This window comes from Anoplophora glabripennis, unplaced genomic scaffold (genome assembly GCF_000390285.2).
Source record: "Anoplophora glabripennis isolate ALB-LARVAE unplaced genomic scaffold, Agla_2.0 scaffold143, whole genome shotgun sequence".
NCBI classification, from domain to species: domain Eukaryota; kingdom Metazoa; phylum Arthropoda; class Insecta; order Coleoptera; family Cerambycidae; genus Anoplophora; species Anoplophora glabripennis.
Genome location: NW_019416225.1, coordinates 777,357 through 782,526, shown reverse-complemented (window position 1 = coordinate 782,526; position 5,170 = coordinate 777,357). Strand labels below are relative to the sequence as shown.

The window sequence follows — 5,170 nt, the reverse complement described above, 5'->3', positions numbered from 1 at the left end:
GCTCTAATGGAGTTGCGTATCACCTCTGGTGACATTTGCTGTATTGATTGAAATAGGCGGTTCTACAATTCATTCAAATTTGCCACTGGTGTTCTGTANCAAAGGCCTTTGTACAATGCAAATGACAATAAACTTGGGGTACGTATTACAGATACTGATTAGGTATTGCACCAGGGTCGACGATCGATCACTCTCTTTGCACGCCCGCAGATATCTTGTAGCGAAATCCGACTTAAGTTTGGACATTTTGCTCGCTGTGGATTTGTAACTAGTTTCAGTGGTGTAACTTTATGTTACGGTTCTCCAGTCAAACTACAAATTTTTTAGTTTCAACAATTCGAAACTGAGGTGATTTTTGTAACGCCGTACGGCGTCGTCAGTAGCTTGAATAACGAGATATTGCACAAACGGTAGTAAATTACCATTTGATTGTTTCACATATTATAAAAAAAACGACGACTGGTTACGCTATGAAATCATTATGCTTGCGGACAATTTCTTTGAACTCACCGCTGAACCGATTTGATTTCTTCCAGTTAGATGTTTAAGAGACAGCATTTAAAATACGATGTGGCGTTAACGAGCTGTGAGAAATCTGAAAACAAGTGCCTCAGTTTATCGAGCCCGCTGAGTTATTTCATTGTTTCGTCGGAAACGGCAGATCTAAAACAACGTGACTCAAGAATTACAGAGTATTTTTTTTCAATGATAGTCACTAGTAAGTTAGGAGTTATACAGGGTGGCCAAATGAAAACGAAAGAACCCCAAATGCCATTTAAATATTTTGGGGTGATGCTTACCCTTGCTTGGGGGTGAAATTGGCGGAGTCAAAAATACCAGCAAAGAATGTCCCCCTTTAATCTAAAATCGACGGATCTGAGCGTTTTTCTACAATCTTGACGCAGTTCCTGAAAATGGCTCTGTTTCATTTTCATTTGGCCACCCTGTATATTAATTAGTGTTATTTTTTTGTCTTGTATTATTAAAATCTGTTTCTAAATTTTATTTTAGTTATAACATTTCATCCAAAACTTAACGTTGAAGAGCTTATTTCGGATTGTAACGAAAGTATAACTATTTTTTTATTTTAAGTTGTATTTTGGATCAAATTCTTACGTTTCTCTGTCAAACGCATCAACATACTGTTGTCTAGGGAGATTAGTCTGTTACTGTGGTTATAAAAATTCTCGAACATTATGAATGAAACACCAATTTACTACAAATATATTTGATGCAGCGACATCTATACGAATAACACTATATTCACAGCGTTTCAATTTCTATTCATCTAATGCATTTTTAAACGTGTGAGTTTCTGTCGCCGTACAACAGCGATTTACACAGAAACCAGAAGGACGGGAACATACTCCTGAAATGTCCTTACCATAACGTGACTCAAATAATTTATTTCCTATTAACATTTGACTGTGATTAGGTAAATGGTATGTACTTAATATGTAATTATAGGTAATGTAAACGCTTTACCACGCTCGCAAGTGCTCTTCTCTGTGTACTTATGTAATGTTCCACAATTTGTCAGTTTTATCTAAACCCTAATGGCACTGGGGCAGCACAATGGGTTGTCCTTGTTACTAGAAACGGCTAAAATCTTGCCAGAAGGCGAGGATGTAAACAAGAATGATATTGGATTCAATTAATCAAAATTAATAACTACATTTGATCATTATTATATATTTCCATCATCTTCCATGATTTTTAGTCAAATCCACAATCTTGCACTTATTGGGTCTATTCAAAACCTTTCTGCAAAATGTCTATTAAATAAAAATCCGAAATTACTATTACAGTTGTGTTTATATGTCAAAACCAGAGTGACTGTCATCCAATAATTGGGAGTTTGTCAGACCCAACACTCAAGTGCTATCTCCAATATGGTTAGACACGCTAACACAGTTCAGCGCGTCAATATTCGCGCGTAATTGCCAATATAAATTGCATGAAGGAGCTCTGCCATATATCAAGGGCAATTTTACGCTGACAGTGATTGTTTATGCATGTGCAGAGTGCTTGTTTGAAGAGTACGCAGCTTCAATAGGGCTCATTAGAATAAGGAATGTGGCGAGGGATGAATGCATCAAGTTTTGAAATAGAAACGCTCTATTGAAACATATTAGAGTAAATTAATGTAAAGATGCTAAATTCTATGTTATCGTAAGTTTTATGTATGTTATAGAAAAATATCAATCTACGTGGAGCAACAATTCTCCAGCTTCTGGAGTATATAAGGGGGGGCAAACCAAAATATAGTTGAGGTTGAAGATAAAGGAACTGAATATTGCAAATTGAAAATAAAAAACGATTTTTCCTTGGATTATGCAATCCAAGTAGTTATGTGACAGTATCCGCACCGATTTATTTGTTACGTCCATGTTAACGAATGTGTTTATGTGAGTACTTACGCTTCTTCTATATATCTTCAAGGTAATTGATGTAATTTTAATAAAAACCGGAACAAAGCGAGATCGCCGCTAATTCAGTATAATCGTATCACGATGGCGCGCTTCAATTGCTTTCAAGGGCAAACTTTAACTTTTTTCACAGTCGCCTTCGGAGATGTTTCAGTATAAATATGTAATTATTTCGATTACATCTAATGCTTGCTAATGTCTATGTCGGAATAGGTCACGTGGTAGAAAACACGCTGTGTTGCAATGTTATAATTATTGTTTTACCGTTTGTTTATTTTATCCACCAACAATAAGATGCAGATTTACTCTACTTTAATGTTAAAGACAACATGGATAATTTAATTCTAAAAGTTTCAAATTCTCATCGAACTAAGTTGTTATAAGATGTAACTGTAAGTTTTGGCGCTCTTAAAACAGTGTGAAATACCCTTTTGCAAGAATATTCACAACGACTCCGTGGCGCAACGGTAGCGCGTCTGACTCCAGATCAGAAGGTTGCGTGTTCAAATCACGTCGGGGTCAACTACTTTTTTTAATTTTTTTTTTATTGATTTTTCTCACAAGATAATTGTGAATGACTAAAAATTATTGATTTATTCTAATTTCGTCTACATTTACATATATTAAATACCAATAAGTAATATTTAAATTAAAGTATCATTTCTTAAGTAGCTTCTCCAGAATCAGAAAAACATCTACTAAATAAAATATGTGTAATGTTAACATATGACTACAACTTTGACGAATTTATTCTACATTAGAGATATTAGTATCAGTTATACCTTCCCATTACGCAAGCATCGGTGGTTCAGTGGTAGAATGCTCGCCTGCCACGCGGGCGGCCCGGGTTCGATTCCCGGCCGATGCATGAAGCTTTTTTTATTTCTTTATATTATATTTTAGTCCACAGTACAGGCACCTTCTGGAAAGTTGATTACCACATACTTTATAACTCCTGAGGGGCATCCTTTTGACCAGTCTACCACATTTTTCCTCCGCGACTTTTCTCAATTCCTCCGCTTTTCCACTCGGAAAAGTCCAAAGACATGGCAATTTCCCGGGGTCTTGAAAACTCAAGACCACATCTTTTATTTTTAGCTTAAGTAACTGGATATTTTGTTGCAAATGCCGATTTAAATTTGTCCGACAGAAATTCCTCCGACATTGACGTGTCTACCGGTCGAAACATGCCAAAATAACAGGGTATTGAAAATCAATTACCACATAGGTAATTTTTAGTAAAATTAATTGTAAATAATTAATTCAGTCAAAAAGTATTGTTGTCCGACAAATTTCAAGCCGCGTTTTTTCAGTCCGACAGCTGGAAATCGGAATTTTCACGGGGTATGAAAAATCGATTACCACATATCTAATTTTCATTTTTTCCACTTTTAAATTTACTGTACAAAATAGTGATATAAGTGTCCGACGATTTAATGTCCGCAAATTATTAAAAAATCAATAAATCAATAAACGTGATGAAATTTAATTTTTTCACTCCAAAAATTTCATATTTATAAATGGTTATTAATTATTATTATGTAAATTATTATTTGTTTCAAATAAATAATTATAATATTGCTTATTTTATGCTTAAAAATTTAAAAGTTATAAACAAATGAAGTTATTTTTGAGGCGATTAATACGATCTTAGTGCATAATGCATTATTTCTAAATAAATTAATATTATACTTGATATAAAAATCCTTTTTTCTCTTTCAAGTTTTCATTCGCGTTTGTTATTTTTCTTTACAAAAATTTTCCTATTTTTCTAAAAGAAAATCCCAAAACTTTTGTGCATAATTTTTTTACACCATACATACTTTTTTGAAATCGTTTAATTCTTTTCTCGATATTTATTTGGCTAAATTGAGCATATAGAGATTTACAATTACAAGAATAAAACGAAAAATATATACAGGGTGTTTCAGAAAGACCTCCCGTAAATAAAGGGGGTGATAGTATGACAAAAAATGAGAATTTTTTGTCTTATGAACTCTATGTCTATCTCCTCTTGTTTTCGAGATACAGAGAGACAAAATAAAATTTTTTAAATAACATTTTTATGAAAATTTCCAAATGGTGCGAAATATTTTTATGAAATTTGGTAGTCCGAGGTTTTTAAGGGTGCCAAATACGCTAGTCTAATTATTTTTTGTATATTTCATAGAGGGCGCTAGTTATGCTACATTCTTATTACAATTTAAGTTATATTTTTTTTAAGGTTAGATTTTTTACCAGTCGGGCTCCAATTTCTATTGTACAATTTTATTTTCTAAAAATAATGTACTCTTGTTAGAACTTCCTAATGTGGACGATTTTCGAGAAAAAAGGCTTTTAATTAAACTCTTACAATATTACACTATAAAATAAGTGACTTTTCTCAAAGTAAGCTTGAGCTTTGAGAAGAGGAGATAGACATATAGTTCATATGACAAAAAATTCTTATTTTTTGTCGTCCTCACCCCCTGTATTTACGGGAGGTCTTTCTGAAACACCCTGTATTGTATATTTATATGGAATTTTGCTTAATACATGAAAATACCTTATTAGAAATTATAAATACATGTGCACATTTTTTACGAAATTTTTTTCATCATTTTTTGTCGGACTGACGATTTGCGGATATATTTTTGTCGGACATTACAATTTTTGCTTATAAAAAACACTTTTCTATCGTGTGTTATTTTTGTCCGACATGTGGTAATCGATTTTTCATACCCCGTGAAAATTCCGATTTC

The 5,170-nt window shown here is 33.2% G+C and overlaps 2 non-coding genes across 2 annotated transcripts; both read left to right on the top strand.

Annotated features, from left to right (window-relative positions):
* The first annotated feature begins 2,879 nt into the window (after positions 1–2,879).
* On the top strand, positions 2,880–2,951 carry Trnaw-cca. The gene has a single exon. It is a non-coding gene; the product is annotated as a tRNA-Trp (tRNA).
* A 275-nt stretch (positions 2,952–3,226) lies between these two features.
* Trnag-gcc lies at positions 3,227–3,297 on the top strand. Its single transcript has one exon. It is a non-coding gene; the product is annotated as a tRNA-Gly (tRNA).
* The last annotated feature ends 1,873 nt before the right edge of the window (positions 3,298–5,170 follow it).